Consider the following 14,041-nt stretch of genomic DNA (forward strand, 5'->3'; position numbering starts at 1 on the left):
GCTGTTTTTTTTTAGCCAAAAATGCAATTTTGACCGTAGCATACTTTCCTCATTACGAAAAAGCTTAGGGAAAGCTTCTAAACAGGGGTAGTCGGATAGATATCACGACAGAATTCTGGCAGGTTTCCATCGGCATTTCTTGTCTGAACGATGGTAGCCGGTTTCGAATAGTAAGACGAATTTTATGGGTTTAGATTTCAGTAACCCATGTAAAAGATACCTTTACAGGTAGGAGGTAGGAAAAAAGTTATACGTTTTCGTCACGCATTTTGAGCACAGAGATTTGAGAGACAAGAACTAATTACCATCTCTTTTGGAAATTTGGGTTCTGAGTAAAATTTTTATGACGTGCACAAACATAACGTTTAAAACATTTTTGGTCATGACAATTTAGAAGTTTTGCACATAGAGGGCTTATAAAACTTATGTAAACCGAGAGCGCTTGTTTAAGTATTTTAGGTAATATGCCGCAAATCACGCCATTCCAATATTACGGCTTCTATAAGATACCGGTAAATAAAAAAAAATATTGTCGCGAAAGCATGGGACGAATCCTACAGCGAAGGGCGAGCAGCTAGAATGATATTTTACCCCAAAATATTTGCTATTTCATAAGTGCCTCATATCGCCCTGCATGCCCTGAGCGACCTCAGCTCCAAGCCGAAAAGTAGAGCTTTGTTTCGATCTCTCTGAGAGATAAAAAAAAATCTGGTGCTCATCTCTTCATCTGCATTCACGCTTCCGCTACTTAGTGACAATATTTTATGATCTCGTTCAGCTAATCACTAAAAACATTGCAAACTCATAGCTCTTTTTCGATAATAAGATAGAACAAAGGAAAGGAAGTCTGTTCGCTACTCACCAAAGAACCATGGCATTGGCCAATGACCTGGTATACCGGGTGTTGTAATGGCATAATTGGAACCAGACGCCTGGGAATCAGTTTCTTTAGAATCTATAAAAATCAGGACAGAGAGACGAAGCTTTTTGGAGTGTTATCTTTACGTAAGGAGTATTTAAAGTGATTTATGTGCTGTGACATTGCAAAAATGAATGCGCCTCCTGGAGTGCGGAAATTTAAATGAGCACATAATTCATTCTCCACACCGCGTTGTACATTTCAGCGCATTTATTGACTTGTCTGGCACCTCCCTGTTTTGAATATTGAGCTTAGTCATACTCCTATGTTACCACGATCGGCATTCGAATGGCCGTTCATTACGATGCGAACTGCAGTGTTGTACGAGACCATGGAAGAGTGATCTGCGATATAAGGTGCATATGCACTACATCTGAAGGCTTCAATCTTTCCTAGCTGCGTTCAGGTTGAAAACGGCTAAGCTTTTCCAGTGAAAAGAGCAGTTTTCTGGATTGCCAAGAAAGATTAAGGCTTCGCCTAAGGCATTCGAAATGTAGCTAAGTAATGAGAGATTCATTGGCAGTAGCTGATAGGAGAGCTCTACATCGCAGGCAGATTAATCAGTTATAGCCTCATTACGACTGCCCATAATATGCCTCTGAAGTGTGCTCATATCAAATACTATGAAAAACTATAAGATCTGGAGAAAATGCAGTTACATGTTCGGTCGACACAACTAACCAAATTTTGTTCAGGAGTTATTTACAGGCCCATTTACATATTGCGATAGAATGGGAGCAGTTCTTCTCTGGAACGGTCCTGGCTTCTTTGGGGAGAATTACTTGAAAATGAATCGTAGACCTCATCTACCACAAAGAAAATTACCTTGTGCCGTGTTGCTGTATGGCCAAGGCTGCCTAAGGCCCACAAACTTCCCCATAATTATCGCCATCATTTTCTAATCGCGTTTGTTATCATTAAGCGCAGGTCGCATTTCGCTTTATACATACCTGAACGCTATATTACAATGATGAGTAGCTAGCTTCAAAGTACTCCAAAGAGACGAGGAGGTAGCACGCATATATAGAAATACTAGAACATTGTGGGTATCTCATAAAACTATAGTCTTGTCTGCCTATACATGCAGCAATAGTAAGCAGGTGTGCTGCTGGGATTTTCTTTTTATTGGTCACTTGCTTTTATTTCGCCTTGCAAGTGACATCGTTTCTCGGTGGTGGAGCTTTAAAAAGCGGCGACATTAAATATACTTTACATCCAGGCAGCTGCAATGCAATTTTTTTATTCTAAAATAGCGCTCATAGAGTAGTTTACGTCCTTTTTTTACCCACTTGAAGCTTGGTCAGTAAAAAGTAGGGGTGCTGGTACACTTTTTTCAGCCTTCGTCATTACTGCCTTCCTATATTTTCACTTTTATCTGTTGTGTGCAACAAGTTATCATAGCATTAAAATTTTACCTTGTTGTTTACAAGTACACGCGTGAAAATGAATAAGAACACCTGCCTCGTATAAAATGCGACTTGACAGGAAAGGTGTTCTTCGATTTTATCAAGGTGTAGGCCTTCTTTGATACTACGGCTTATGACGCGTGGCTACTTCCTTTGGCACGTTTGCCCGCTCTTTTTTCTGCTTTGATTAGCAAGTGTTTCATTCCTTGAGGGACCAGACATACACCTTAATTTAGCTGGTACCATGCTTGAATCGCTTTCATGCGCACTGATTGCTGAACTTTATTTTGCTATCAAGTAATAGCGTTTTTTTCTTTGTTAAGGTTTCAGAGGCGGCGTTGTATAGGCTGATATTAATGCAGTTGTAAAAAAATCCTAAAAATAGAGCTTATAGCAGCTTATATAATTTTACCCAATGCAACTAGGGTAAAAGTTAGATGTCTTTGTGCTTTTGTTTCAACATGGTTCACTACTGCTTTTTCACAATTTTTCCTTTAAATCTTGTACTCGCAATGAAACGTAGCTGAGGCGCTCATTATGATACAAATATATATGCACACAAACGTAGCACACCTTAATTTTGCCGTTTCTTTTGCTACTGCAGTCCGAAAGCCAATGAGAAACACCTACTTCTTAGAGCATGCATTTAGGTAGAAGGCCGTTTTGTGATATCCAGAAAGAACAATGCCGTGGCTGATATTACGGCTCACGAGGCGTTGCTACTCGCTTTCGTAGACGTTAATCCTCTGTTCATCGTTTCAGTCACCATTCCTGTCATTCCCGGAGCATTTTCATGAAAAGCGTACACAAACTACTTCTGATGAAGGCAGCTTTGAAACGCGCGTTTTCCCTGTCCATTTTGAGAAGCTCTTGACAGCGCAATTTATGGTACAGGCGAATGCAAAGCTACAAATACAGCATATCTTTTTTTCTAGCTGCTTCTCGTGGTGTATTGTATATCGTGCAGCTTCACACTGAATATGTGGCCTATTTTTTGCACCTAACGGGAGGCTTGGTAAGCAGAAATCCCCGATTTTAAACAAAAAAGCCTCATGCAAGCAAGAAAAATATTTTAATAAGAAAGAAAACATATTTTTCAACCAACTTCAGAAAACATGCAGGTGAGCTTGAGAATTCCTTCCGCACGTGAGCTGACACTTGGAACACTAGTTTACAATCTGCTTTAGAGAACACCAATCACCAATGGACGTTCGGCTCTCTCGCTTTATAACCGTGTCATAATGGCTGTCGACTTTGAATACGGTTAGAGCGTTTATTCACGGACTAACAGAAAAAAAAAAGATAACGGTTGCTGCCACCACCGGTTGTTTTTGGCAGAAAACTGCATTCACGTCTATACAATTATTACACGGGTCCATGATGTTCGCCTAGTCAGCCATAGATTTCTTCTACATAGCCATTGAATCCTTGACGTTGTGAGGTTTTAGTATACAGTCAGAAAAACTGCTTTGTTAAAATCAAATCATCTCACCAACAAATTTAGGTTCTGTTACTGAATAAACATCACCACAGCGCAAAAAAGCCATGCAATAAATTTTTGCTGAAAAGAAATTGGATGGACTTGCTTTCACTACGCTTTTAAGAGAGCACAAGCATTTCCTAGATGTTGTGCGATGGCCGACAACTAAATAGTCACTCAGCTCGAAGAAAGTCGGAACCTTATACAAAAAGAACCTGAAATGTTCCGGTTTACGCGATAGCGTATGCAGCTGGTTTGGTCGGAAAGCCAGCGGCGTAGTAGTAGTAGTCGGTGCCGCGTATCAAATATAATCAGCGGCTGCGTAAAAAAGATAGTCTCCGCGTAATTTGTGGTTCTAGTGAGTGAACATCAATTGGAGTGTGAGTTGCGATGACGAGTTCATGAAATCATTACAATTAATTAATGAATTAATTAAAGAAATGAAAAATGAAAAATTCGAAAAGAGGGTTCAAGGCGTCAAAATGCTCAGAACGAAAACCCAATGCTTGATGATGCTAATTAATAAAATTTAGAGTAATTGATCAAATACTTAATTGAAACGCTTGAAAGAAAACGAAAATTACGTTCGAGGGTGTAAAACTCCTCAGAATGGAAAGCCTAACCCACTACGCTATTGCGTCATACCCTTAAGGCGTAGCTTATGAGTCCTCTCAAATTTTTCCCTAAGGCCTACAAATTGCGGTGGTAGGTGCAACACACTCGCCCGTCACATCCAGTTTAAGTGCGTGCTCTCTATCTTTGGACCATGCGAGCGTAACTAAATAAATGGATGCACGTAATTATCAATGGATAGGTTCAGAGTAGCACTTATTTTGCTTGGCGCAGTTGCTGTGCGTGGAACCAGTTCTCCAGAAAGGTGAGGTGGCGCATTCTAGATAACCATTTCTAGAGGAGATGAAGAAGGCTAGGGAGGTAAGAATTTTCCAACGGAATGGCATCGCAACACAAATTAAACTCCTTGTTAAACTGCTTGGTAAAGCATTTTGAACAACAAGATGCCAAGAAAACGACCCTTCATTCATCTCCTCGGGAGGTGTTCATCGCGTAAGCTTCTCTATAAGCTTAGAAAAGCATACCGTTAAAACGGCTCTTGGTCGTGAAAAGGCAAACGTATTTTCCATACAGAGCATAACAAAATGATATGAACAAAGAGCCCTTCTTTGGGTATATCTCGTAATATGCCGCAAACTACGCATCTGCGGTGTCAAGAAAGTTCCAGTTTTTTCAGGGTGTAGCTAAACAAACAAAAGTAATTGTGTCGGGAAAGATGGAGATGAATCCTGTCACGTAGAATAAACTTGTTAGGATGACAACTTTTTGATCTAACAACTGCTTTTTTTCACGAGCGCATGATATTCTGACATTTGCAGCTCTTTGCGGTTTCCGCTCCCAGCCGGAAAGAAGACGTAACCACAGAGGCGTGAGGAGCGCTTTGTCTGAGACACAGCTAAGAAATCAAAAAAGCAAAACTTGCTGGAGTTCATCACTTGTTCGGAGTCCTTCCTCTGGCTGGTTCGTCACGATATAGTTTTTCTTGTTTTACAAGTCATTTAAAAATGCAAACAGCTGCTTTATGCTAACATGAGTGAGCAAAGAAAAGCAAGGGCATTCTCTACTCACCAACGCCGTCTTTCCCGACCGAAGTTTTATGTTCGAGGTCGGGAGTCTTTTCTTCGCGATCAGGTGTTTTAGAGGTAGGTTCATTGGCATATGTAAAATTCGCTATCTAGAGTCAAAGCTACTTCCAATGTTGCCTTTACCTACGCTAATTTCACGAGATTCCGGTACTGTGACAATTAAAGAAAGAATACACATAATTGAGTCCGGATATCCTGATAGAGCCACTTCAGTTCTTGCACACTTTGTTTCTCCACTGCATTTATTGACTCCACCGGCACAACTACAGATTGAAGAGTGAGCTCCTATGCTGCCGTTATCAGCATTCAGATGGCCTTGCTCCGCGATATGATCAGCAGAGTTTTACTACCCCATGGCGGTGGCACACAACTCCTAGACTGCTGCTGCACTATACCGGGAGATTTCCCTAGTGACATTCGTATTGAAAAAAAAAGAAGGATTGATTTCTTTGAAAGAACAGAGCAGTTTTTTCTGTTGTTATATGACGACACGAAGTTTCGAGCAAAGAGCGTTCTGAAAGTAGGTATGCGTTCTGAAAACCGAAGAGGTTCTCTGGCAGTAACTTAGAGACGAGCTTGATGTCGTAGGGAAATAATCAATTATAGCTTGATGACACGTATGTACCTTACCAGTAAACTCACAGAAAGTAATCATATCAAATATAAGAACAAGTGATATTAAATTGAAGGAGTGTACGATGGGGGGCTAGTTGGTAATCCATGAACTAAGAACGAAAACCACGCAAAGGACGATACACAGGGAAGAAGTAGACAGGACGAGCGCGGACTTGCAACTGTTTATTGAAACACATCTTCCTTCCATCACCAACCTTACGCATGCGCAACAAGCAAACTCTATCTTATCAAGTTCAGGAACTTCAGTTCCTTCTTGTACAGATGAATCGAAGCCTCACTTACACACTTTTCGGGCCCATATCTATCAATCTGCCAGGCTTCGATGACCTCACGTGTTTTCTGGTCTTTGGCCCTTCCGATTATCTTTGTACGCTCAAAGAGTGGCGTGCATTTATTGTCACAAGAAAGACAGTGTTTTGGCAAATGCATGCCGCTGTGTTTACGTGGGACAAACGGGACGCTGCATTAATAAGCGCCTACAAGAACATAAAAATTCCTTGGGCTCTCACAGCGGCATGCATTTGCCAAAACACTGTCTTTCGTGTGACAATAAATGCACGCCACTCTTTGAGCGTACAAAGATAATCGGAAGGGCCAAAGACCAGAAAACACGTGAGGTCATCGAAGCCTGGCAGATTGATAGATATGGGCCCGAAAAGTGTGTTAGTGAGGCTTCGGTTCATCTGTACAAGAAGGAACTGAAGTTCCTGAACTCGATAAGATAGAGTTTTCTTGTTGCGCATGCGTAAGGTTGGTGATGGAAGGAAGATGTGTTTCAATAAACAGTTGCAAGTCCGCGCTCGTCCTGTCTAATTCTTCCCTGTGTATCGTCCTTTGCGTGGTTTTCGTTATTAGTTCAAGTGATATTAATTCTATGAATTAAAATACCATTTCTACTAAGCACCACTGTGCAAATTTTGATCATGAATTACTGACATGTGTCGAATTTGTCGCAAAATACATTTAGAATCGCACCTTGAATCATTTATTTTCAAGCGCTGCAATTTAATGATAAGCAGCTGGCTTGAAGGGAAACGAACCCGACCATTAGGTGCAACGGAAATTCAGAGCAATCACGAAATTACGGTATCTTATGTACAGACAAGGTGGTCCACATATACACAATAATTTACCTCCTGCCATGCTGGAGTCGTTTTCATGCGCATTATTTGCTGAAGATTATTCACCTCGCCTATTTACATTTATTTCACAAAACCTGAAGTTTTCCTTTCCCCTTGGCGTAAAAATGACGGCGGTAGCAGTAACGCACCCGCATATCACATCTATTTATGCATGCGCTCGGTATTTGGATCTCGAATTCGGAACTGCACGGATCGGTGAATGGTTGGATCAATGGACGCATTGATATTAGCAGTGTTCTTTTCAAATGAGGCTTCTGCAAAGGCCAAAGTCAAATTCCTAAAAAGTCGCGATGGCGCAATCAATACAGTACCAAATATCCGACCGCGATATGTGAACATTACTACCTGCGGCCGCAGCTACACCATAGGCAGGAATCATGACCTTCTCAACTATGGATGTTTTTAACGAATATTGCGGCCTTACACGACGGCGCTGTGGTGTAGTGGGGTAGCAGCGTGTTTTATGTGCAGATATCCAGGTTCACGTTTAGTATGAATCTCGATAGGAAACTCAAGCAACAAACCGCAAGGATATCAGTTTAGGTTCGCTGGTCTTTGAGTAAGAGATACCGTCACTAGCGGCGCATTGCGACTTTCACCGACAAGTGCAACATTTTTGTTTTACATGTGGTTACAGTGGCCAGGTTGCGGTCAATATGTGCAATGCCACCGTCGCCTTTTTCCCCGAGAAATCTCCAGTGCAGGTTCTCTGTAATTTTGTTGAACGCTATAATATGAGTCGCGTGATGGAGCTAAAATTTTCACAAGATTTTAAACAGCAATTTCTTGAATGCTAAGCTAATGATAAAAGATATAAAAGTAATCAATTTACCATGATCATCGCTCTACTTAACGTGCATTTCTTCTTCTAAATGATAAGAATTAGAGGAAAAAGGCTTACCCCTGCTTTCCCCAGCAGCCAAGCAAGCCAGTAGGCAAAGAACAAGAGAAAAGACAGCAAACCGTACCGCTGCCATCTCTTTTACGAGGAATTAGTCGATCCACTATGTTCAGTGTACTTTGCGCTGCCATATATATAGCAAGTGAACCAGGCATATTTTTTTTTCTAATCTCGGTTCTCTTTCCCGTCATGCCTTTTGAAGTTCCAGCACTAATCAGTGTGCGTGTACAAAAAACCCGCCTCATAAATTACTAAATGGCACATAAACTTATTCACTCAATTTTGCATAAAATTTGAAAAACGCTGACTACCTTCGCCAGCAAACGCCCTGATATTTAAAATTGGATAATAGATAACTTGAGAGATTTTCCGGCACAGAATGTACAGAAGCAAAAATGACTGAGTTCAAATGATTTTGTTTCTTTTTTTTTCATTAACTCTCCGCCAAAATGTAGATGTGTTTCTGATAAATCCGTTTTCTTATAAAAGACACGTCATGGCTGTATTCTGCGTTGCTATGGCGAATGCTCTTCGCAAGCCACTTACACGCGCTCTCAAATGAAATGCAAATTTTCGTGCATTTTTCTTGCATTGTTGATTTTTTTTCAATCACTTTGACAAGTACAAAAAAAAATCCTCCAGCCATTTTCTAGTTCCATGCTTTATATAGCAGTTCAATATTTTCGAGGACTTGCCATTTTAGATGGTGTAAGGGGACATCAGCCGTGTTTAATTTTTTTCTATTTGAGATTGCTATTATTCATGGTATATGGACCCACCGCGGCGGCTCAGTGGTTACGGCGCTCGGCTGCTGACCCGAAAGACGCGGGTCCGATCCCGACCGCAGCGGCATAATTTCGATGGAGGCGAAATGCTAGAGGCCCGTGTGCTGTGCGATGTCAGTGCACGTTAAAGCATCCCAGGTGGTCGAAATTTCCGGAGCCCTTCACTACGGCGTCCCTCATTGCCTGAGTCGCTTCGGGACGTTAAACCCCAGTAAACCAATAAACCAATCATGGTTTATGGCGCAGAAACTTTCCACCAAAAAAAAATACAACGCAGAGCTTCTTTCCCTCTGAAATGTGTCGCACTTTATTTCTTTGCAAATATCACCATATATGGGTTATTGTTCAAAAACCACACACACGTTTGTACATGACATTAGCGCCGAAAACCACCCCCGCTGCAATGGCAGCAGCCGGTAACACGTCAGCGGATTCCGTTGAGCTACAATCTCGGCTCTTGCCGGTATCTTCGAAAGTTCTTGAGCTCGAAGCCCACCATTTCATATCGGTCCCCAACCAGCCTTCATTTTCTTCAAAAAGTGCACTGTGACAGAAGACCACTCCTCGATATCGCGAGTGCACTGCCTTGTCCTATACATGTATATGATAACACTACACGCTCCATACTTTGCTTCCTGTGTGCACGAATTTCCGCGACACAAATGACATGCAGTATTCATTCATCACTGTTGGCGTGTTTTATTAACAGGCGTTAAAGATAGGGCACCACGGAAACTGATGGTATGTATTAGATGGCATCGAGGATCGAGTTGTGCTTCGGCTTTGTGTAACACTATACTTTCCGGTCTCGTTTCATTTGGCGAGTACGCAAGTAGAGCAATAATTTTTTTCTGCGTTAGCAAAAAAACACAGTCGTTGTTTTCAAAAGGTAACAGCTTTTACCTTTTATTCACTATTATTTAAGGGTCCACTGTGAGAGTAAATACTAAATACTCTACTTGACTGATGTTCCAAGCCAGGCACAGATTAGAGCAGAATACAGACTGCGCCATTGTGTTACTTCAACGAGCCTACGTTAAAACTGCGTTAAAACCCTATTTGTATCATACTGCTCATTATTGTATGAAATAATTATATCTGCGAGGAAGTGTACCGACTAAGCTAAGCTAAACTTCTTCTAATCTAAACTGATCCATGTTAATCTGAGCTTAGCATACTAAGCTAAACAACTCGTAATAAAAACAGCGCATGGACACAGGACAAGAACGGAGAGAAGATACACACGGCGCCGTGTGTGTCTTCTCTCCGTTCTTGTCCTGAGTCCATGCGCTGTTTTATTACAAGATGCTTAACCAACTCGCCCAAACTGCCATTTTACTAAGCTAAACAAGTGTTCTAGCTAGCTTTTCCTAGCCACAACTGCAGATATCACCTGTATAGTACAATGAAAACAAATTTGGAGTGAATCTCGCCGTCAACATTAGGACTGTTTCTGAGATATATATCCTATATGTATGGGCTATAAAAGTAAATAAAAGGGCACGCCTAAAACAGCACAAGGCTCCTGTGGGAGTTTCTTCGCTCATCCTTAACAAAACCAAGCCACGAAAAAACCATAAACATATGGAAGTATTTGGCGAATTCTCTTTGAGCTGTTTTATTTCCACGAATACAAGTTTAGACAACAGAATCAGAAGAAATTCCCAAAGAGGAGTGGATTTGATATAAAATGCCAATATTTATCTTAATTGGGGTTCGCAGTTAAGAGCTAATAATTCCTTATTTCTTTCCTTCTTTATTTCCTCTTGTGTAACTTGCAAGTGTTACAAATATTTTCTTGAACGTTGAGATATTAAAGTCTCTGAATATGCAAACGTAATTGTAGCATTTTCACACAGCAACAGCGTAGTTGCATATAAAACTGTATCCCTGCTAACCAGAATGCATATTCCAATTCAAAAAATTGACCATAAACACTAGAGAGAAAAAAACATCAGCACCAAACACGTAAAGGCGTTTCTAAGAATTCTCGAGAATTTGCACATTTGTTGCTGAAACGCTCAGCGCGAAAATGTTCGCTAATAAAAAATGCGGCAGTTTTCCATTATCGAAAGTTGAAAATTAGCTTTCTAGTTTTATCGTCAAGCGCTTCAGTTTGTCAGCGATCGATGAAAAGAGTGCCTTTCCCCACATGACCTTTCCAGCTCACGTCCCAAGGCTTTCATCAAAATGCATGCTTTGTTTCTTTGGAACAATTGCTCTTCTGAAATTTTAATGGTCGAAGGAGCGCGCACCGGTGAAATTTATTTAACGACAAAAAGAACAGAGAATAATCTCGAAGTGTCGCTTTACAGTTCTAACCTTGTACTTTCCACGGAGAAAATTTTCTCATGTGATATCTTTTAGGAGAGCCTTTCTTTATTTTACTATTTAAAGTACAGGCCCTTACCCCACTGAAATGATAGGTTCTCAGTACTATGAGCCTTTTTTAGGCAAGGAAGTCGTTCGTGAAACTTCGTTTCCGCACTGAGGTGCCCACATGTTCGTCCTAATCTTTCAAAACCATATATTCGCAGGAGACCGCCCGGACCGTGCTTTGAGGATAATTTATTACCTGTCTACTAGCTCCACTGAATAGCCGTCTACAAAGCCTGCTTTGCTTTTCGCTACGGGATGCCGGAAACGTATAACATTCGTTGCAGGAAAAGGGTAGACTCTTGAGCAGGGTTCGCATTGGTACCAACCAAACTGAGTCATTGGCAGAGTCATTTGGCTACTGGACGAGCCGCCGCAGTCTTTTGTATTTACGACATCTATTGTACATATCATCTCTCTCTGTTTGCTTTCATGGCTTGAAAAGCCAGCGTCATCTTTCAAATCTCATCCAGCTCTACAGCGGACTCCGTGTTCCTGCCCCTCTTTACAGTTTACGTGCTGATTCGTGTAGTTTTTTTTTTTTTCATCGTTCGTCGCTTTTCTGCCTGTTTCACGTAGCGCAATACTAGAAAGCTCTTCTTCGAACTTCGTGGTGTGTTATTATCACCACTGTTATCCCTCTTTCTCCGAGAACCTCCCCCCTCCCCACCCTGATAACTGCATACTAGTGCTGTCATTCAACAGCTTTATTAGCGTCTTGAAGTCACTTTAAATTAACCACCTTTCTGGTGTCATGCTTTGTTACGCAGCAGCAATGTAATGTTGAGGAGTTCTACCTGCTGATCTTTTCGGTTGCATATTACACGAATCACGCAGAAAATGTCTCCTAAATATAGTAGTTTCATAGCCGGCCAGAGGTTTTCATGATAACGCACTGGAGGGGTGCAATAAACGCAATGCCGATGGGCATGTTTTTTTTTTTTTTTCAGCGCATCGCAGGTTGTATACAATTCCACTCAGATGAAGGGTGAGCCCCACAAAGCGCCAACATATTTCTCAACGGGCAGCGATGCGTCTCCCCTGTCGCTTATTAAATATAGCGCCAGTCTGCTATTCGCCTGGCAGATGTAGAGCCGCGAGGAGATGTTTCAACGTGCTCAAGTAAATTGACTGGTTTCTCCAAAGATGCACATTGACCTGAGTAATAAAATTCTAACAGTGTATAGAAGTACTTCTGCCCTAATTCCTGCAAATCCTTCATCTATACAAAATATTTTTTCTTGAAAAGAAGTCCCGGGCTTCTTATGAAAATGTGCTTCCTCTAAGAGACTCCATTATCCCACTAGAATTATCCGCCTTGGTGATCTTGCTGACATTAGAGCTACTAACTTCGCTTTTTAGTAGTGGAAGCGCTGTCCTCGCAGTTCTGGTCGCCATCTTACCAGTAATAAATGCTTGGCACAAGGGGAAATGCCGACAAACCGGAACGCACTTAAAACTTTCTCAAATATTGAAAGTCTTCTGTAGAATCACCTCAAGTATGGCACTCAAAATGTATGCGTATAGTAGTTTTCATTAAGAGACTTGCTGAATTTTGTTAGCCCACCTATGGCTCCGCTCATAGTGCGCTTTCATCAGTTGTTGTTCTGTTCGTGAACGTAACATAACTAGGGGACTAGAATCCAAAGGACACCTATTCTTAAAGTTTAACAAGTTCACTATGTACCCTCTTTTCGAAGTTTTGATTTCTATGTGTCTTGTCCAACTGAGGGATCACTTGTTATTTCCTTCTTCTGCGGCCGGACACACTAGTGTGGCAAACTCCAGAGACTCTTTTTTTCCGCCTGTTCAAAAATGGGACGCGTTACATATCTCTCGCACTTTCGGCGGCCTTTTGAAACTTCTGTTCTATCGCAACAAGTAATCGCATGATTAACTTTGCGCCCCGTGTCACCAAGGAAGTTTCTTCACTTGAGATCGTTTGTCTTAGGCATTCATTGCGATTTTCCGCGCCTTCTTTTTGTATGCCGTCAGTGTGACGTCAAGCGACCCGCCGCAGAAATCATAAAGTTTCTGATTGATTGATTGATTGATTGATTGATTGATTGATTGATTGATTGATTGATTGATTGATTGATTGATTGATTGATTGATTGATTGATTGATTGATTGATTGATTGATTGATTGATGAGGCACGCCGTAGTGAAGGGCTCCGGAAATTTCCACCACCCAGGGCTCTTTAACGTGCACTGACATCACGTAGTGCAGGTGCGTCTAGAATTTCGCCTCCATGAAAATTCTACTGCCACGGCCGGAACCGAACCACCGTCTTTCGGGCCAAGAACCGAGGGCCATTACCACTGAGCCACAGCCGTGACACACATGGTTGTGAGTTTCCATGTTTACTATAGCCATCGCATGTGCAGAAAATGGTGAGGTTCGGTCGCCAACAAGCCAGTTGCGTGGTCGCTTCCACTACTGGAAATACATGGTCTGTTCTGAAAGTGGTAAGACTGATTTTTTTAAACAAAATTTATTCAAGAGAATAGTACAAACGATTACACTTTTTCAAGGTAGCACCCTTCCGCACCTACACGCTGCTGCCAATGAGTTTTACAGTTTTCGTACGCCTAGGAACGCCTGGAGCGGAATGCTGTTTAGCTCCCTCGTCACGACCTGTTGAACCACCTCTACCGATCCGTGATGCTTCCCCTCCAGCGTCGATTTTATTCTCGGGAACAGAAAAAAGTCTGGCAGGGCCAAGTCGAGGCTGTAG

This window comes from Amblyomma mixtum, chromosome 8 (genome assembly GCF_055824585.1).
Source record: "Amblyomma mixtum isolate Tamu chromosome 8, ASM5582458v1, whole genome shotgun sequence".
In the NCBI taxonomy this organism is placed as follows: Eukaryota; Metazoa; Arthropoda; class Arachnida; order Ixodida; family Ixodidae; genus Amblyomma; species Amblyomma mixtum.